The sequence below is a fragment of the Erpetoichthys calabaricus genome, chromosome 1, assembly GCF_900747795.2.
Source record: "Erpetoichthys calabaricus chromosome 1, fErpCal1.3, whole genome shotgun sequence".
NCBI classification, from domain to species: domain Eukaryota; kingdom Metazoa; phylum Chordata; class Cladistia; order Polypteriformes; family Polypteridae; genus Erpetoichthys; species Erpetoichthys calabaricus.
Genome location: NC_041394.2, coordinates 234,448,457 through 234,470,555, shown reverse-complemented (window position 1 = coordinate 234,470,555; position 22,099 = coordinate 234,448,457). Strand labels below are relative to the sequence as shown.

The window sequence follows — 22,099 nt, the reverse complement described above, 5'->3', positions numbered from 1 at the left end:
CACTAATTATAACCAGTAATTTCAGAACAGACACAAACTGCAAGAAGACTACTTACCTATTGGTTGCAAGTCCTGTATATCCACATCATCCTTTTTATTTCTTTAAATTCATTATATGATTTTGTAGTTAAAAAAAAAATGTAAATGATGCTCCGCCAAAAAAAAAAAAACTCAAAAATTATTAAGTTAAAAAATTACAGCTTTAAATGTTACAAAATAAAACGTTGAGAGAATTACAATTATGAAATAATCTGAAACATTAGTCTGCATTTGTGTAAATGCGTACCTATTCATCTATAATCCTGAGAAGTCCGTGGGACCATTGGTTCCTTGGTAATGGTGCTTTTTTTAAATTTTTTTTTATTCCATCAAAGAATTACGAGCATTTCAGCAGCTTCCGAGAACTGTGTGCATCTCTTTTTTTTACATAACGACCATTAAAAAATGCTCATCAAAACTGATCATCAGCTGTAGTCATAGCTTTTCTCAAACATTTTGTACATTTTAGTTTCAAAAGTGTTCTTCCACTATCCTGAAATTAAGAATTTACTGGAGAATTCTCTGAAGCTGTAAAATGACCCTGCCACACCAACGGGAGGTTCCCAACCAATAGCCTTTTATTCGAGAACAAAAGTACAATATTACCTTTTGGGAATTACAGGCAGTTTTAAGAAAAATAATGTTTTTCCTCATCACAGGACTTTACATCTTTGTTTTTTTATAAGTCTTTGATAATCTGTGTTTATTATTTTAAAACCGCCTGCTCTTGGTATGTGCATTGTGGTCAGCCTTTATGATGTTTTTGGAATTTAGAGAAGAAGTGATTTCATAAATCTGTTAACCATGAAGGAAATTGACCATATGATGCTTTAACATTTATATTTTTTGCTTAATGCTTACTATGAAATATCCTCAGTGTTCAAAGTTACTTTTTCCTATTCAGGGCCAAAAGCAGCCACAATAAGAGCAAGGCAGAAGACATGCCAGCCCATCGAAGGGCGCCCAGACTTTGGAAGCACACCAAGCCAGCATGTCATTCGCTGGTGGTAGAAACTGGCAACTGGTTAAGATTGTCTTCTACCAGACAGTGACTTTGGGAGTCGATGACTTCAGTCATTTACAGAATATATTTCAGACCTCCCACATTGATCACAAATGACAGTCACTTTTTCACTCATTACCCTGATATATAACTGTTCCTAAATCTTCCTTTTGGCCACCACTAAGAGCTAATGCAGTTCTTTTTTTACCATTTCCATCAGTTGTTTTACTAGGGGGCTTCGCACCCTGCCCGCTTTGCTCGCCACCCCCCTGGCCTGCGCTACACGCCAGCCACTCTGCATCTCTGCTGCTCACGTATGTGGATTTCGCTTTCATCAAACAACAAATCTTTTAATTCTCGCGGATACACCTTTGGAAGAAACACTTCCTTTTCCTGATGGCAACGCGAATTAGACGATCTACAAGTCTCCGACTTAAAATTTAAATCCGAACAATATATTTGATCTCTTTTCATTGTTTCGTTATTTCACTGAGTAATAATTTCCATTCATTTGGGCTAATGCGATCTTTACTATTATTTTATTGAGACTTTTGAATTTTATTATCTCTAACCTGCTCTGCATGTGTATCACTCCAACATTTTTGAATTCTTTACAACGTTCTACTTTGTCATCTACTCTTTGTCTTTTATTTCCGGCCCTGGGCATGGTTAAATCTCTTGGCACAAAGTCTTGTCTTGCTGGACATGAAAGTATCTCTCTGAAAAAGTCACATCTCGTCCCAGGCTAAACAGTCTTGTCTTGTCCCAGGATTTTTTTTATTATAATGGAGAGATATAACATTCTCTACAATTAGATAGATAGATAGATAGATAGATAGATAGATAGATAGATAGATAGATAGATAGATAGATAGATAGATAGATAGATAGATAGATAGATAGATAGATAGATAGATAGATAGATAGATAGATAGATAGATAGATAGATAGATAAAAAGAGTGATAACAATGCAGGTATACAGACAGACAATATCTTTGTATAATGTTAATGTTTACCCCCCCGGGTGGAAGGTGGGAGCGGAGGATGCCATCATCTATATGCTACACCAATCCCTCTCCCACTTGGACGGAGGCAGTGGTGTTGTAAGAATTATGTTTCTGGACTTCTCTAGCACCTTCAACACCATCCAACCTCTGCTCCTTAGGGTCAAGCTGACAGAGATGGGAGTAGATTCATACCTGGTAGTATGGATCGTAGACTATCTTAAAAACAGACCTCAGTATGTGCGTCTCGGAAACTGCAGGTCTGACATTGTGGTCAGCAACACAGGAGCGCCGCAGGGGACTGTACTTTCTCCGGTCCTGTTCAGCCTATATCCATCAGACTTCCAATACAACTTGGAGTCCTGCCACGTGCAAAAGTTTGCTGAGGATACTGCAATCGTGGGCTGCATCAGGAGTGGGCAGGAGGAGGAGTACAGGAACCTCATCAAGGACTTTGTTAAATGGTGCGACTCAAACCACCTACACCTGAACACCAGCAAAACCAAAGAGCTGGTGGTGGATTTTAGGAGGCCCAGGCCCCTCATGGACCCTGTGATCATCAGAGGTGACTGTGTGCAGAGGGTGCAGGCCTATAAATACCTGGGAATGCAGCTGGATGATAAATTGGACTGGACTGCCAATACTGATTCTCTGTGTAAGAAAGGACAGAGCCGACTATACTTCCTTAGAAGGCTGGCGTCCTTCAACATCTGCAATAAGATGCTGCAGATGTTCTACCAGACGGTTGTGGCGAGTGCCCTCTTCTACGCAGTGGTGTGGTGTGGAGGCAGCATAAAGAAGAGGGACACCTCACGCCTGGACAAACTGGTGAGGAAAGCAGGCTCTATTGTAGGCCTGGAGATGGACAGTTTGACATCCGTGGCAGAGTGACGGGCACTGAGCAGGCTCTTGTCAATCATGGAGAATCTACTGCATCCACTAAACAGTATCATCTCCAGACAGAGGAGCAGCTTCAGCGACAGACTGCTGTCACTGTCCTGCTCCACTGAAAGACTGAGGAGATCGTTTCTCCCAGGGTTGAGGGCGTGGCGGGCCTGTGGCCTCAGGTGGTGAAGCAGCAGTCGCTCCATGGTGTTCATCACAGGTGACGTAAGAGCGACAGGCCGGAAGTCATTCAGCTCACCTGGACGTGATACCTTTGGGACTGGGGTGATGCAAGATGTTTTCCAAAGCCTCGGGACTCTCCCCTGTTCCAGGCTCACTTTGAAGATGTGCTGTAGAGGACTCCCCAGCTCCAGCACACAGGTGTTCTGCAGTCGTGGTGATACTCCATCTGGACCCGCTGCTTTGCTGGCACAAAGTCTCCTCAGCTCTCTGCTTACCTGGGCTGCTGTAATTGTGGGTTGGGGTAAACTCTCACCTATGCTGGTATCAGCAGAAGGATGGTTGGAGGGTGCAGTACTCCGAGATGAGAGTGGGTTAGGGTGGTCAAACCTGTTAAAAAAGTTGTTCATCTAGTCTGCTCTCTCCACGTCTCTCTCGATGGTGGCACCCCTCTTCGAGCTGCAGCCAGTGATGAACTTCATCCCATCCCACACTTCCTTCATGCTGTTATTCTGCAACTTCTGCTCCAGCTTTCTCCTGTACTGCTCCTTCACCACCCTGAGCTGGACTCGGAGTTCCTTCTGCACGCGCTTGAGGTCATGCTGATCACCGCCTTTAAAAGCCCTTTTCTTCTGGCTCAAAAGGCCCTTGATGTCACTTGTAATCCATGGCTTGTTGTTAGCATAGCAGCGTTCAGTTCTTACTGGAACTACAATGTCCATACAGAAGTTGATGTAGTCAGTAGTGCAGTCAACAACCTCCTCAATGTTCTCACTATGTGATCCCTGCAGGATATCCCAGTCCGTAGTTCCAAAGCATTCTCTCAGAGTCATCTCTGCCTCCGGGGACCACTTCCTGAATGAGTATGTGGTTGTAGGTAGGACCCTCACTTTTGGTTTGTAGTGAGGCTGAAGCAGAACCAGGTTATGATCTGCTTTCCCAAGCGCAGGCAGCGGGGTGGCGCTGTGTGTCTTTAACATTTGCATACAGTAGGTCAATAGTCCTATTTCCCCGGGTGTTACAATCCACATACTGGATTAATTAATTAATTAATTAATTAATTAATTAATTAATTAATTAATTAAGTCAAATTTAACAAATTTAGAGTCAGTCTGCACAAATCGAAACCTCCCTGTTTTGCTTATCACTACAACTTTCCCTCAGATCATTTCCTAGTACATTTTTTCAAAATTCCTTTTCAGGAAAATCTGACAATTTTTTTCACCTCTGAGGCAAAATTGACAGGAGGTGAATGGTGCTTGATCTTTTACTTTAACTGTTTATTATTTATAATCTTCTTAAAGAGTTCTGAGACTCATAAATCATATAATTGAATTGTCCCAAGTTAAACTGAATTATGGCAGTGAAGTGGAATAAATGCTGCTACCTCAGAGACCTAATTGGAAGGGCACAATGCCCAGCCCAGTTACTCTCTGCATGTGTGGAGTCTGCATATTCTGTTGTCTTCAAGGCAGTACTCTCACATATTACAAAACGCTAGCAACTAAAAAGCCTGTTAAGTTGACACCAGACTAGTATATGCAGCATATGGCATTTACTAATAGTTAAAAGCAATGCACTGTACATTATAAGAGTTTTCAACAGCATAGATGTACCTGAACAGAACACAATGGTTTATTTAGTAGGAACACAACTCTGAGTCAGCTAAAAGGCTGTATTACACAGTCAATTCCGTATTACAAATTATTCTATTATCACAGCTAAACTCATTCACTTTAAATTTTCAGGAAAATACTGGGACACCCGCTTCCTGTGTATATGTCGATATGTCGAACCAGAATCAGCTCTTCCAGTCTTTTCAGATCTTCATTGATCATGCCTGTTTTCCAGCAATGTAAACTCAACAAATTCCTAAGAATGACAAAAACATTCATCCATAAAATACAGCAAGAACCTTACAGATGAAGGTTCTGTGCTCTGTAATGGGCCAGAACGCCATCCAAAGTTTGTTGCTCTTGATGGTGTCAGCATGCATTCTGTTCTCCAATGACCTTGCAATAAAATTAGCATCTACTGAGGAACAGATGGATGAACTGAATTACAAAACATCTTAAAAAGCATCTGAAGACAATGACAAAAATAAGGCTAAAAAAGTATTATTACAGAAGATAAAAGAAAATGTAATATGATCCATCAATATCAGGTCAAAAGAGCCTTCAACCAATGATGATCAAATTTCCTAGAGAGCTGCAGTACATATGACTGTGATTTGTCAGTCATCTTTTAACATCTTTTAAGTTGGTAACAGGATCTTCAGTAACCAAAAATAAACTTATAATTGGGTTACATGAGTTTAGATAGATAGATAGATAGATAGATAGATAGATAGATAGATAGATAGATAGATAGATAGATAGATAGATAGATAGATAGATAGATAGATAGATAGATAGATAGATAGATAGATAGATAGATAGATACTTTATTAATCCCAATGGGAAATTCACAAATTCACAGTTAGATTTCTCATCGGCTTTCTATACTATTAAGTCCTTACTTCTTGTAGAGTAGCTTCTTTGAGATTTGAATTTTGATTTTAACTTGTGTGACCACTAGTGGGATTACAGCACCCCAAACACCTTACACAACTGCATGGAAAGTCCTGTGATTAAACATAAGGTTTATTAACAACATTACCTTACAAAAGGCTTTTAACACGTTGTATAAACACGAGTATTCCTTTCTCTCTTCTCTTTCTCGCATTCCAACTCGCCTGGGTGAGGCAGAGTTAACTCCTTTTATGCAAGACCTGGGTGAACCTCCAGTGCTAGGGTTTGTGAGAAGTCCCTGAAAGCAGTAATCATAAATCTCTACAGCACCCCCTGGTGGAACTTGTGGAACACAACATAGCTGCTCCATAGCACTACAGTTCCCATAATGCTCTGCAGGTGTCCATTTGGGTTCCGAGGCTCATGATGCTGCCATCTAGCATATGGAAACCTCACCAATCACTCCATTATGTTATCCTCCTAGGCAGTTAAGGGTCCTGTAGCCACACCTGCCAGGATGCTGACAAAGTCCTCAAATTGTTAGCTCCTCATGCCAACCTTGTGTGTCCTGCCTTTTCTTTCTCCTGGCTTCCCAGTCAGGTAATGGACTGGGACCCATCCAGACTGGGACACCAGCCCATGTGTGCTGCTGTTACACTTGGTAGAAGTAGTAGTGTAGTCAGGTGTGCATAGTGCAGTGAAATTGTTACTTGTACCCACTCTCAGGCAACATGATAAAGAAGATTGGGTTAAAATCCATCCATCCATCCATCCTCTTCCGCTTATCTGAAGTCGGGTCGCGGGCGCAGCAGCTTGAGCAGAGATGCCCAGACTTCCCTCTCCCCGGCCACTTCTTCTAGCTCTTCCGGGAGAATCCCAAGGCGTTCCCAGGCCAGTCGAGAGACATAGTCCCTCCAGCGTGTCCTGGGTCTTTCCCGGGGCCTCCTCCCGGTTAGACGTGCCCGGAACACCTCACCAGGGAGGCGTCCAGGAGGCATCCTGATCAGATGCCCGAGCCACCTCATCTGACTCGTCTCGATGCGGAGGAGCAGTGGCTCTACTCTGAGCCCCTCCCGTATGACTGAGCTTCTCACCCTATCTTTAAGGGAAAACCCAGACACCCTGCGAAGGAAACTCTTTTCAGCCGCTTGTATTCGCGATCTCGTTCTTTCGGTCACTACCCATAGCTCATGACCATAGGTGAGGGTAGGAACATAGATCGACTGGTAAATTGAGAGCTTTGCCTTGTGGCTCAGCTCCTTTTTCACCACGACAGACCGATGCAGAGCCTTCATTACTGCGGATGCCGCACCGATCCGCCTGTCGATCTCACGCTCCATTCTTTCCTCACTCGTGAACAAGACCCCGAGATACTTGAACTCCTCCACTTGGGGCAGGATCTCGCTACCAACCCTGAGAGGGCACTCCACCCTTTTCCAGCTGAGGACCATGGTCTTGGATTTGGAGGTGCTGATTCCCATCCCAGCCGCTTCACACTCGGCTGCGAACCGATCTAGAGAGAGCTGAAGATCACGGCCTGATGAAGCAAACAGGACAACATCATCTGCAAAAAGCAGTGACCCAATCCTGAGTCCACCAAACCGGACCCCCCCAACGCCCTGGCTGCGCCTAGAAATTCTGTCCATAAAAGTTATGAACAGAATCGGTGACAAAGGGCAGCCCTGGCGGAGTCCAACTCTCACTGGAAACGGGTTCGACTTACTGCCGGCAATGCGGACCAAGCTCTGGCACCGATCATACAGGGACCGAGCAGCCCTTATCAGGGGGCCCGGTACCCCATACTCTCGGAGTACCCCCCACAGGATTCGCCGAGGGACACGGTCGAATGCCTTTTCCAAGTCCACAAAACACATGTAGACTGGTTGGGCAAACTCCCATGCACCCTCTAGGACCCTGCTAAGGGTGTAGAGCTGGTCCACTGTTCCGCGACCAGGACGAAAACCACACTGTTCCTCCTGAATCCGAGGCTCGACTATCCAACGAACCCTCCTCTCCAGAACCCCCGAATAGACTTTTCCAGGGAGGCTGAGGAGTGTGATCCCTCTGTAGTTGGAACACACCCTCCGGTCCCCTTTCTTAAAGAGGGGGGGCCACCACCCCGGTCTGCCAATCCAGAGGCACTGTCCCTGATGTCCATGCGATGTTGCAGAGGCATGTCAACCAAGACAGTCCTACAACATCCAGAGCCTTGAGGAACTCCGGGCGCATCTCATCCACCCCTGGGGCCCTGCCACCAAGGAGTTTTTTGACCACCTCGGTGACCTCAGTCCCAGAGATGGGGGAGCCCACCTCTGAGTCCCAAGGCTCTGCTTCCACATTGGAAGGCATGTTAGTGGGATTGAGGAGGTCTTCGAAGTACTCCCCCCACCGACCCACAACGTCCCGAGTCGAGGTCAGCAGCGCACCATCCCCACCATATACAGTGTTGACACTGCAGTGCTTCCCCCTCCTGAGACACTGGATGGTGGACCAGAATCTCCTCGAAACCGTCCGAAAGTCGTTCTCCATGGCCTCCCCAAACTCCTCCCATGCCCGAGTTTTTGCCTCAGCAACCACTAAAGCCACATTCCGCTTGGCCTGCCGGTACCTATCAGCTGCCTCCAGAGTCCCACAGGACAAAAGGGACCGGTAGGACTCCTTCTTCAACTTGACAGCATCCCTCACCGCCGGTGTCCACCAACAGGTTCGGGGATTGCCGCCATGACAGGCACCGACCACCTTATGGCCACAGCTCCGGTCAGCTGCCTCAACAATAGAGGCACGGAACATGGCCCATTCGGACTCAATGTCCCCCACCTCCCTCGGGATGTGGTCGAAGTTCTGCCAGAGGTGGGAGTTGAAGCTACTTCTGACAGGGGGTTCTGCCAGACGTTCCCAGCAGACCCTCACAACACGTTTGGGCCTACCAGGCCTGACCGGCATCCTCCCCCACCATCAGCCAACTCACCACCAGGTGGTGATCAGTTGACAGCTCCGCCCCTCTCTTCACCCGAGTGTCCAAGACATGTGGCCGCAAGTCCGATGACACGACCACAAAGTCGATCATCGAACTGAGGCCTAGGGTGTCCTGGTGCCAAGTGCACATATGAACACCCCTATGCTTGAACATGGTGTTTGTTAAGGACAATCCGTGACGAGCACAGAAGTCCAATAAAAAAACACCGCTCGGGTTCAGATTGGGGGGGCCATTCCTCCCAATCACGCCCTTCCAGGTCTCACTGTCATTGCCCACGTGAGCATTGAAGTCTCCCAGCAGAACAAGGGAGTCCCCCGAAGGTATGCCCTCTAGCACCCCCTCCAGGGACTCCAAAAAGGGTGGGTACTCCGAACTGCTGTTCGGTGCATACGCACAAACAACAGTTAGGACCCGTCCCCCCACCCGAAGGCAGAGGGAGGCTACCCTCTCGTCCACCGGGGTAAACCCCAATGAACAGGCTCCAAGTCGGGGGGCAATAAGTATACCCACACCCGCTCGGCGCCTCTCACCGGGGGCAACTCCAGAGTGGTACAGAGTCCAGCCCTTCTCAAGAAGATTGGTTCCAGAGTCCAAGCTGTGCGTCGAGGTGAGCCTGACTATATCTAGCCGGAACCTCTCAACCTCGCACACAAGCTCAGGCTCCTTCCCCTTCAGGGAGGTGACATTCCACGTCCCAAGAGCCAGCTTCTGTAGCCGAGGATTGGACCGCCAAGGTCTCCGCCTTCGGCCACCACCCAACTCACACTGCACCCAACCTCCTTGGCCCCTCTCATAGGTGGTGAGCCCATGGGAAGGGAGACCCACGTTGCCTCTTCGCGCTGTGCCCGGCTGAGCCCCATGGGTGCAGGCCCGGCCACCAGGCGCTCGCCATCGAGCCCCACCTCCAGGCCTGGCTCCAGAGGGGGGCCCCGGTGACCCACGTCCGGGCAAGGGAAAACGCCGTCCAAAGTTTTCGTTCATCATAGGAGGTTTGAACCGCTCTTTGTCTCATCCCTCACCTAGGACCAGTTTGCCTTGGGTGACCCTACCAGGGGAATAAAGCCCCGGACAACAGAGCTCTTAGGATCATTGGGACACGCAAACCCCTCCACCACGATAATGTGGCGGTTAAAGGAGGGGTTGGGTTAAAATACAGAACTTTATTTTATTTAATAGAAAACACAAATCTGCTTACCTGATGTACTCCTTAGTCTTGTTCTCTAAGTATGCCAAGTTCATCTTTCAGCGCACCTAAGTACAGAATTCTTATAAAGAAGACTGAGAATTTAGTCAGACTATCTACTGTATGTTGCCTGAGGTGGCTGATCGCGTTTTTAATAGAATAAATCAATTGGATCTCTTCAGAGTTATGTTCTTTTATCAATATTATACATTCTAGATGTAAAAGGATATCATAAAGGCACAATGCAAAATTCATTCACGAGCTCACTTTACGAGGAGAAAATGTCCCAAAGTCACACTCGCAGTCCTAACTAGTCATAGTAGTACTACTTATTATTATTATTTATTTATTTGGCAAATGCCTTTATACAAGGTGATTTACATCATTTGAGATACAATTAGTATTGTCACGTATCTACAACTTAGTGCTTTCACAAACTGAAGAAATGAATGAAACATATTCACCCAAAAGAAACAATCGCCAGTGATGCCAATTCTAACCCTAATCTCAGAACAGCCATAGACTTAAAATTAACCTTACATCACAAACCTAAAATTGTCTGCAACTCTCTTTACAGTTATTTGCACATTATCACACCTTTCTAAAAACATTTTGCCGATCCATGTGAACAGCTGACTCAATTGGATTTATAATTCAGATCTGCATTTACAAAAGAGACAGAGCTTTGCAGAAGGGTTTTTAAAGTCTGTCATTTGCTAATTCTTAGTACATTCCTGGAATTACCTGCACAGTCCCAGATGGCACATGGAAGCTCCCTCCAATGGCCTGAGCCTCTTCTGCACTGCTGTACCACAGTTACAGGTTGAGGGGCCCAAACATATTACACAGGTGAAATCTAGCATCCTGTGTCAACTGAGGAAGGCTCCCAACATGCCAATGAGAGTTCCTTTTGTTTTAGTTTATCTTATTCAGGGTCCTGACTGACCCCACTTCTCTCTATTGTGGTCAGTCATATAGGGCAGCACTACCTTAATACTATTACACTGTCTTTCCATCTGTAAAAGGTGCACTGAGCCATCTTTAACTCATGGGTAGCACTTTATAATAACTTTTATTATTTTCATTAACCAACTTTTCCAATGAATGAGCAGATTCAGCTTTAGATTAGGTTCTGCAAAAATATGTATAGCTAATGATCCACATTAATAAAAGGATACGTGTGTGTCTTTCTGGTTGCTATGTCTGTCATCCCAAAAGATGGCGCATCACAAGCATTCATTCTGCTTTTACAAATCCCATACCAAATGTTATATAACTGAGACATATGCATTGCGTGGTTCACTGTAAATGTTAACACTGATGTCTATGTTGATTACTCAGAGTTCAGCCCATCTTAGACGGCTAGCACAGCTAGTTAGATTCTAAAGATTTAAACAAGCATTTTGTTACTCAATAATGAAGATTAGAAAATAGTAGTCATCTTTAAAATGGCAACATGGGTCCGGCTCTCGTCATTTAAGACAGTATGTTGCAATTTGTCAAGCATTCTCTCGTTGACTCTCCCTCTTTATATGTGAGCACAGAGTCAAGACCCCTCTTTGATTACAGCTCTGCTAAAGTTTACGGATTTCCAATTACCATAAGTTTAGTAAAAATGACAAAAGCAATCCCTTCCACAAATATAAATCAATAATCTAACAGAAGAAAATGTCGACATACCTCTCTGTCTAAGAGACAGTGGGCTCCAGATGATGCCTTTGGTTTCTGACTGAAACATCCACGTTGAAGCTCTTCTCAGCAAACGTTTATGAAGAAGACATTTGAATTGGCCATTCTTATTTTATATATCAAATGCCACACAAGATGGAATGAATTAAAAAAAGTAGAAAGCAGGGGTCCAAAAAATTCTTTCAAATGTTATTTTATTTTATATTGATGCTTTTTCAGTCAAAATAAGAGGCACAAAGTTGTTTTATTAGGTTTGAAAAATCTGAGACATCATTGTGGTCAGGACAACAACCAAGATAACCACAAACCTCAACTGGGTAGCCAAATCCTGTCATACAGTCACAGAGCATTGGTCGACAGACTAGCTGGAACCAAGAACTTCTTGATTGCCCTTCTGTCATTTAGCAGAATTTGACAAATGAAACAGAGTATGTGAACGTTTGACAAAGAGAAGTATAAGCAAAAATAACATGAAAACAGAAATGTAATCATTCAATTTACTTATAATATAGGCAGATAACTCATTCCATGCTAAGAACAATGCCATTTTCCACAAGAGCTCATTTATGCTCCAGGCAAAAGACTATCATTTGGATTTTTTATAGAAATGTCTTCACAGGGAAGCTTTTCAGTCACACCCACACTGCTAGTGGTTAGTAAGAAAACATTTTAATTAGACAAGTCGTGAAGCCATCATTTGAATAAACACTCCATATTTGAGCCATTTTTCTTCTGTTTTGATGTGCTGGTCATAGAAATAAAGGCTCCATCCATGTTAAACAAAGGAGAGCTTCATTCATGCCAACCCCAGCCAAAGAATGCAGAGTAACATCCGGCCATATCAGCAAAATTTTTTTTCCTATCCAGGGATGTTAAAGGGCTCAAAAAGCATAAAGAAATTCGGACTGGAGTTTTAAGTTTGCGAGTGTGATTGTAATATACATATACAAAAGCATATTTTAATATGGATGGAGTGCTGACTCTGAGGTTTGGTGTCTGGAATGTTGCCCGTTACTGTCAGAAGAGATCCTAATCCGTTAGGCCCTTGAGTAAGGCCCTTATCCTGAAGATTTCTACAGGGGCGCTATACAATAATAATAATCATCTTTATATTTATAAAGCACTTTCTCACTCTTCAAAGCAATTCAGTGAGAGGGGGAGCCACTTTAGCCACCACTAATGTGTAGCATCCCCCTGGATGATGCAGTGGCAGCCATTTTTGTGCCAGTACGCTTACCACACATTAGGTGGTGAAGGGGTAAGAGAAACAGCCTGCTAGAGACAGGGAATGATTATGAGGCCAGAATGACTAGGCCATGGTGGGCAATTTAACCTGGACATTGGGAAACACCCTGCTCTTTACAAAGGATGCCCAGGGATTTTTTATGACCACAGAGAGTCAGGACCTCGGTTTTATGTCTCATCAGAAGGACGGCACCATTTTTACAGCACAGTGTCCCCATCACTGCACTGGGACATTGGGATCCACAATTCATAGCACAGGGTAAGCACCTGGCCTCACCTTTCCTGGTTAGTCTCCAATCCAAGCACTGGCTGGGCCTAAGCGTGCTTAGCTTCAGGTGGATTAGGTGTTCTAAAATGCACGTGGCATGGCTGTTATTAATGGCTGACCTTGTGCTCTGACTTTCAAAGGTCAGACAAAAAGACAGTTTCCCTTCAGGGATTAATAAAGTATATCATATCAAAAAAAAAACAAACAGATATTTGACTTTGTAGCAATTGGCGCCCATCCAGGGGTATTTCCTGTCTTGTGCCCAGTACTGTCAGGATACACCATGAAATGAATAAGTGCATTAGAAATTAGATGGACGGGTGGCTTCCATCATAAAACTCACTAGGTTACATAATTTACCCATGAGTCACACCTGCATTTTTTGTTACTATACACTTAGGAAGGTACTGAATGGGCAAAATAGGGGTTTACGGTTCAAAGTTTCAGCCTTTATGACACACTCCCTGCATTTTTGTAAACCAGAAAGGAGGAGGACTCCTTCCATGTTGCATGAGTGTGAATAATATATTTTGGAAACATCTTAAATGAATGAATGCACTTCCTAATGTTGTTTTTCAAAATTCTGAGTGCTACATCATTACTACAAAAGATTTTTTGCTGTTTACCATTCAAAACTCTTTGCTGGAACCCAGCACTGCTGCCCTCTTGCACCTTTCAGGGAGAAGCCACTTTTTGGTGCTCGCTTTAGCAATCACAATAATTAGGACTAATAGTCCAATCTTTACGGTGTGTCAATTGTCTAATCTTACAGAGTTAAGCAGAAATCAGTCACCCCATAACCACAGCAGGCTATTCTATTTGCAGCAGTATGCCGCTTTGTTGCTTGATTCCCATTGCACGTACCCTTGAAAAGCAAAACTTTTAAGACCTTACAGTTTATGCTGACTTGCGCAGTTTTGCTTCCATAAATCCTAGTAGACAGGAATGTAATAAAGATTGTAAGTGTTAATGACCAAGGTCATAAATTCTGTGGTGTGAGGTTGCTGATTAAAGCGCATGGAAGGAGCATTGCTGAAATTCTTTGCCTGAATGCTTTCTGCCATCGTGTCTGATTGGGCTGTCATTATAGGCTCCTCCATTCACTCCTCATGGCAGCTCCAGCTGTTCCCAACTGTAAATCCATTAAGTGGACAGATTCCCTGAAAAGCCCTTTTGCATCATGACTTGGATCCTAATAAATCTGACCTCTGTCTCCTCAGAACATTTTGTGCCTTTCTTGCACAAACAGGAGTGTGAATGGCTCAATTCACTTCACTTGACCTGAGTCCATTCATTTTTGGTTTTTTTTGTTACTTAAGATATATGGTTTTTACCCTTTGGCCATCCACATGTTAATGTAGCTTTGCCATATCCTCCTAGGCCATTGGCTCTTTGTCTACAAACCACTTTTCTCTAATCGATTCCTGTAGTGCATAATGAAAAAATTGTCCAGAGTGTGTCATAGTACATGGCATGACAAGCCTGTCTCATTCATCAGCAATGGGCATGCCAGTCATATAAGTGGTGGGACCCGTGTTCAAATTTGGCTGTTGAATTTGAAAACAAACATAACTTTGTCTTCAATTAATTCTGGACTATAACCAGATTGATTGATGGGAATTCCTTTGAACATTTCATAAAATGCTGACCGATGTTTGATGGAACAGTCACGCACTTGAGAAGAAGCACACCAGGCTAGTGAAGTATAAAATATATAATTGACTCTGTATCCCTAAGTATACGGTATGTGGCAACCCTGAGAATGACTGAAACTGTACAACTGTAGGTGATACTAAAATTTTTAAAATATTTAAAATCAGAAATCGATTACCTACTTTACATGACTAGTACATATCTCTCTATTATAATAAAAAAAATCCTGGGACCCACGAGATGAAACTTTGTGCCAAGAGATTTAACCATGCCCGGGGCCGGAAATAAAAGACAAAGAGTAGATGACAAAGTAGAACGTCATAAAGAATTCAAAAACGTTGATGCGATACACATGCAGAGCAGGTGAGAGATAAATGACAGTACGAAAATTCGAAAGTCTCAAAAAAATTATAGTAAAGATCGCATTTGTGCAAACTAACGGAAATTATTACTCGGTGAAATAACGGAACAGCGAAAAGAGATTGAATATATTGTTCAGATTTTAACTTTAAGTTGGAGATTTGTAGATTGTCTAGTTCGTATTGCCATCAGCGAAAAGTAGTGTTTCTTCCCAATGAAGAGGCGTATCTGCGAGAATTAAAAGATTTGTTGTTTGGTGAAACTGAAATCCACATATGCGAGCGACAGAAAGAGATGCGAAGTGGCTGGCGCATAGCACAGGCCGGAGGGTTGGCGAGCAAAGACCCCTAGTAAATATAAATCTAAGCAGTGCTGTCAAATTTCAGATTTAAAATAAATGAGAATTTTTTCATTATGCAATTGATGTTAGACAGCACATAGCACATTGTCTGTAACACATAAGATGGTGTTATCATAAACTGCCTAGTTGGTTGCAGCTGCCTATTACATGGCGTGGCACCACAGTGTGAAGCACTGCTAACTCATGGATCCAGCCTTTGATGGATGCAGCCTTTGAACGCCACAACCAGAGAGTTTGAATATTCTCATCCTTATTTTATCTGAGTTTCCAGGTTTTCCTCTCATGTTTGAAAAATGTGGTGTTTAAGTTAATTGTGGCTGAGTGGACCTTGTGATGAACTGGCCTCTGACTCAGAGCTGAATGCTACTTTTTCGTTGATGCTGTTTTGGATTAAGCAGATTTGGGACTATCATGTTATTACTAAGTGGAGCACAATGGTAGCACAGCTGCCGCACAACAAAGAGACAAGGTTCAAGTTCTGGTTGTTCCTTGTTTAGAGTTTGCATGCTCTCCCTGTGTTTGTGTGAGTTTGCTCCAGTTTCTTCCCACAGTCCAAACACCTGCAGGTTAGGTGAATTGGCATTGCTAAGTTGGCCCTAGTGGATGTGAATGTCTTCACCCTGGACTGGTGCCCTCTCCAGGGGTTCTTACTGTTTTGCTCCTGATGCTGACAACATTGGCCTACAGGTAAAAGGGAAGGATATTAAACAAAGGAAAAGTTAGAGGTCCACTAAAACCACTAAAGGATGAAACAGCAGTGGGCCAAAGTTTGGCACTTCTGCATTAAGAATGTTCAGATATGAAGAATTTATCTAGGATGCCAACAGTTTGCAGTACTGGATTGACTCACTAGTGCACCAAAAATATGAAATGCAGGTACCTCTGTCTATCAGAATATAAGAACAGGGCAGTGAGTTGATTGAGGCAATTAATATGGGGGCCTGGTGTGGGGGATCACCATCTGGTGTGAGGGATCTCAGGTTATGCCTACAAAAAGTACCACCAGTGGTGGATCATAACTCCAAATAGCACATTCCATGTCATCTGATAGACGATCAATTGGATTTGTTAGAACATTTTTTTCTGTTCCTTGCCACTGCTTATGTTTTATTTTGTGTTTGTTTCCCACTGCTTCTTTACATCTGTCATTTTTATTTTTTTTTTATATTTTCTCCAAGTCTTTTATCTTTGTTTGCAGAGCAGGGCATCTTATTACATACCTCTCAGGTGCTGTTGTCAATAGCATTACAGTTATCAAAGAGGACCATTTAAGGAACCTGCTGCAACAGCCATTTACAGTGACATTAGTTCACATTTTTGCAACTGTGTTCTGTTTCCCACTTTTGTGTTTCCTCTTATTGTGAAGGGTAGCTGTTTCTGTTGACCATCTAGTATTTTTGATTTTCTGCCTCTTGCACTAGTTTTGTATGTTTTTATGGAATTATAGCTCTAAGATTACCTATGGTTTATGTTATTTCCTTGTCTTTTGGTTTGAAAGTCTCCTATAGTGTTTTCTATTGCTTAGTTTTGAGAATTTTCCTGTTTATTTTTCTAGTTAGCATCTTTTAAATTATATTCACTATCATTATTTATTTTCCTTCACTAATTTCATTTTATTAGGTTTTTAATATAAAGTTTTGATTAATGAAATTATTAAATTAATTAAACAATTGTAGTGGGCAAGGAATGTTTTGTCGTTTTTCTGACTTCCAGTTTTGAAAAATTGTTAACAGAAATTGATATTTGGTGATGGGGAAGCATTAAGCTAAATTCACTTTCATATATCTGGATCCTATCCAGAACTATCCTAGCCTTGTGCTATGGGGCATTACACTGGAAAAGGTGGATACACTGCTTTCATGAAGGGATAATCCTGATCAGCAACATTGCACTGAGCATATCAAGCAACTAATACCACACATAGCCTGCATTGTTGGATCCATGACCACCTCATATCTTAGTCCAACATATTGTGAAATAAGGATTAGAGCAAGCGGTGTTTCTTGTAAACCTAAAACAGGGCTGATTTTCCTTAGCCCGTTGCCTGTCAAGTGTGAAAGCTTTTGGTTTGTTCACTACCATGCCCCATCCATCACAAGAATTGATGATCCGTATGTCCCAGAGTGTCACCTCTCACACAGAACTGAATATGACAACTTGCTCTCTCAAACTCTCTTTTTCCTTGCGTTTTTTTGTTTTGGTGGGTTTTCTGCCTGTCTAATCATAGTGAGGTAAAATCCATTTTTTTTTGCATGGTACATATAAATTATTCATCTATTTTTTTGTTTGTTTAATATTAGTTTGTATCCATTATACTGTAATTTATTTGATCTTTTTCTGCATTTTTATTATTTTGGAGTGCTTCTGAATAATTGTGAAGTGCTTTGAGCATGGGAAACATTCTATATAAAACATAATAATAACAATGATAATAATAATAATGTATTTAAGTACATAGGCAGTATCTGATTCATTTTAAACTACATATTGGGCCTTTACTGTGATAATCTCTGCCATCTCTAGTCTCATGTTATACATGGTATGTTCATGCCTATGTACTGGTATTGTTCTCCTGTTCACTTTCTACGATGGTATCTTTCTCAGTTCCATTTTACCTCTAATTGTTATTCTCCTTGACCTCTACAAACTCTCTCAATTCATCATTATAATTTCATCTATTTGGGCAATATAGCTGTTAAAATTAAGGCAAAGAGTTAATTAGTAGCAAAAACAGGTCACTAATTAAGAAAAGAGTTAGAATGAAAACCTGCAGCCACAGTAGCTTTCCAGGACTGGAGTCGGAGAACCCCAATCTAGTCTTTCTAAATTATTTGCATTGCATCCTGTTATCTTGTGCTTATTTGATTTTTTTTGTGTGTATAGCATTTTGTGCTGATTTCACAAAATGCATATGCGGTTGAAAGGTAGTGATGAACCCAGGATAGGGCACCAGATCATCTATAAAGGTAAAATTAGTGAGCTGCTCACAGCTTCATACACTGAGACAATGAAGGGATTTGAACCTGTTGGATTGGATTCAGCACTATAACCAATAAACCTCCATTATTTATAGGACTTACTTAACTTGTCTTAAAACAACCCCTTTTTACAATAAAATTAAGAAACTGTCTTTGGTAGTATTAGGAGCCTTCCATTTTCCCAGTCTTAAATATCAACACGCCTGACTGTTGCAAGCATGATCACTGTGATGAATAATGCCAAACTTATAGATCACTCCTGCAAATATGGAATTGTAATAGTGATGTTGTATAAATAATCTAACAAGCTGGTACTAAATGTATGTAGAGTGTACTTTATAAATGTGTATTGGGATGAATAAGACTATCCATATATATGTATGTATACATATATATATATATATATATATATTTTTTTTTTCCAAGCCCGCTTAATCCAGTTCAGCATCATAGGGAGATGGAGCTGGTCCCAGCAGCCCTGAGAGCATGTCAGGGTTGAGCCTCAGATAGGGCACCAGCCAGACAAAACAGTGATCACCTGTAAAAGTTATTAATTACTTTTCAGAGATTGCTTATTCCAACACACAGCCCAAAAGCCTGTTTTATTATATCAAGCAGCAGCACACAAATGAAGCTAAAACTGTCTATAGCTGTTCTAGGAATGATGAAGGCTTGTTGAAGCTATTATCTTTTGCTTGACAGGAAAATAGCCAGTGTACCTGGCTGACATTACAGGATTTTCTAGCTTCCCTGTGTCCTTGCCATGCCAGGGCTGTAGTCTGAGCCTTCATGATCGTGGGTTTCTGCCACACTCACCACTATATTTTTCAAAAAGCCATTTAAACCAGAAAAGGTCTGCACTAATCACTACCTCTCCCTGATTTTACCACTTTAAAATTAAAACAAAATGTCATCCTGTTCATTCATTTTTGTAAATGCATGCCGCCTACACATTAGCCAATATATTCAAAAGGCAACGCTTGGCCACAAATTAAAATCCATCTAGCAGTCTTTCATTTGTGTATTAAAAGCAATGTAAATGAAATACAAGGAAGTCAGACTATTAAAATATTGTCTAAACTTAAATTACCATTTTATAGCCAAATAAGTTTTCTGAAACATATAATTGCATTAAAAAAATAGATCTTTAGTTACTGAATGTTTCATATTAATGACTAGCATAAAATGCTTTAAAAAACATCAAGAACATTTTTGCAAACTATGATGAAGATTAGAATTTTAAGATTAGCCATGGAAACAATGGCAAAAGAAAAGACACTTTTAAGAACAAAAACAACTTAAGTAATAAAATATATAATATACAGCACACATGAAATGAAAGCAACATAATCTTTACCTTCATGTTGGTTGTCTGAAAGTTCAGTACCTGCTGAAATAAAAGAGAGTTGTGACTGTGAGTTATACTGGCAGCCCAGAATGAAGCCTACTATTACGTGGTGACTCAGTGAATGAACTTAACTTGGCAGTGTTCAGCGACTCTCTTTTTAAGGATGGGCTTAGATAATTTTCCTTTTTTTTGGCTTTGTTTTCACTTTTTTTCTTCTCATCAAATGCTACAAATTCCCTACTTTTTGAATGAATAAAATTCAGTTAACAATTGCTGGAGGATACACGGCTACTTATTTGCTCAAATGCCTTAGCATTATCTCTGACTGTGGTCTCCACTGTTCAGCACTGATCCATTAACAGAGATTTTTATGCTTTGTTGAGGGCCATAACTCAGTGGAAGATGAATTGGCCTAATGGTGATCTCTTCACAGAGAAAACTTCTCCATCTGTGAAATGTACGAGTCTGTGATTTGTACTTATGATGACAGGCTATTTAAAGTTTGATAAAAGCAGTTACTTATGGACAGCAGAGTGGTGAAGAGGTTAGTGCTACTATAGATAGATAGATAGATAGATAGATAGATAGATAGATAGATAGATAGATAGATAGATAGATAGATAGATAGATAGATAGATAGATAGATAGATAGATAGATAGATAGATAGATAGATAGATAGATAGATAGATAGATAGATAGATAGATTCATTTTCAGTTGACTGGTTCTGCACATTGACTAAAACTCTAATTTTATGATCACTGATGTTAATAAAGTTTCCCCTGACTAGCTGATGCTTTATTTCCATTGCCCTTATTTCTTTTGGGTTGCATCCCTCATTGGGAATGGGATGTAGACATCAAATCAGTTTACTGAAGACAGCTTCAAAGTGCATACATAACTTTACAAATAAAAATAGTAACAAATACGTTCCTAATCTTAAAAATTCCTCCCCCAAACTATTGCGACTCTTTAATTCCACCCGGGGGGATAAACGTTAATATTTAACATTATACATAGTTATTGTCTGTTTTTCACCTGCATTATTATCATTCTTTAATTTAATATTATTTATTGTATCAGTATGCGACTGCTGAAGAATGTGAATTTCCCATTGGGATTAATAAAGTATCTATCTATCTATCTATCTATCTATCTATCTATCTATCTATCTATCTATCTATCTATCTATCTATCTATCTATCTATCTATCTATCTATCTATCTATCTATCTATCTAAGCTCATGAAGAAAATAAATCTCTTTTGGATCACCATCTTTTGGATTAAGGATAACTAGAGGTTACCTGCCATGTAGACTACCCAAATAAGGTGTGCATTAATAATAATAAGTTTTATTTATGTAGCACCTTTCATACACTCAAGGACACTTTACAGTTCAACACACACATTAACAATACAGTAGAAATTGCATACACGAAAAAGAATAATACTCATTGAAAAGATGTGTTTTTAACAGAAGTTTGAAATGAATAATAATAGATTTTTCCTCACAAAGGCTGAGAGGGAGAGAATTCCAAAGTTTAGGGGCTGTCACTCTAAAAGCTCTGCCACCCATAGTTATTAACCTGTATTTAAGTACAATGAGTAACTTAGCGTCCGATGATCGTAATGCATGGGCAGGAGTGTAAGGAAGCAGCAGCTCTGACAGATAATGAGGGGCTAACCTATGAAGTGTTTTAAAGGTGAGAAGAATAATTTTATGTTTGATTCTTGAAGAAACTGGTAACCAATGTAAATCACAGCGGACAGGAGCGATGTGAGCAGGTTTTTTAGTGTAAGTAGACAAGCAGCAGAATTCTAAACATACTGTAATCTATTGATATTTTTAGTCGGGAGGCCATAAAACATTACATTGCAATAGTCCAGACAGGTAGTGATGAAAGCGTGAGTGAGTGTTTCAGTATCTTTCACACTGAGGAAAGAATGCAGATGAGCAATGTTACGGAGATGAAAAAAGGCTGTCTGTACTATTGAGCTAATGTGTGATTGAAAAGTAAGAAGCTGATCAAAGATGACACCCAAATTACAGACTGATGCTGAGGGTTGAACCAGGATCCCATCAATGTCAATTTTTAGCCCACGAAGGATAGAGAGGACATATTTGGTGCCAACTAATAAGATTTCTGTTTTATCAGGATTGTCATCCAATGATTGATTTCCCGAATGCAGTCAGTCAGCGCAACAGGTGAAGAATGTGCAGTTGCATCAACACTTACATAAAGTTGTGTGTCATCGGCATAGCAGTGGAAGCTCAGACCATACCGATGAATAATCTCACCTAATGGGAGCATATAGATGTTGAAGAGGACTGGACCGAGAACTGACCCTTGAGGGATAAGTTGTGTGAATGAAGTAGTGGCAGATTTGTGTTCCCTAATGAAGATGTAGTACTGG

General features: G+C 41.5%; 1 protein-coding gene across 2 annotated transcripts in view; it reads right to left on the bottom strand.

The window, feature by feature from the left end:
* The window catches only part of LOC114646522 (hyaluronidase-4-like), a 53,374-nt gene extending 33,526 nt beyond the window's left edge, over window positions 1-19,848 (bottom strand). Inside the window, exon 1 of one of the 2 annotated variants that reach the window (XM_051929897.1) lies at window positions 19,694-19,848. The gene's annotated coding sequence lies outside the window, so the exon portion shown is untranslated. Of the gene's footprint in view, window positions 1-11,462; window positions 11,537-19,693 lie in introns of those variants that run through there. The other variant, XM_028794748.2, reaches the window with a different exon arrangement.
* Window positions 19,849-22,099: the final 2,251 nt, after the last annotated feature.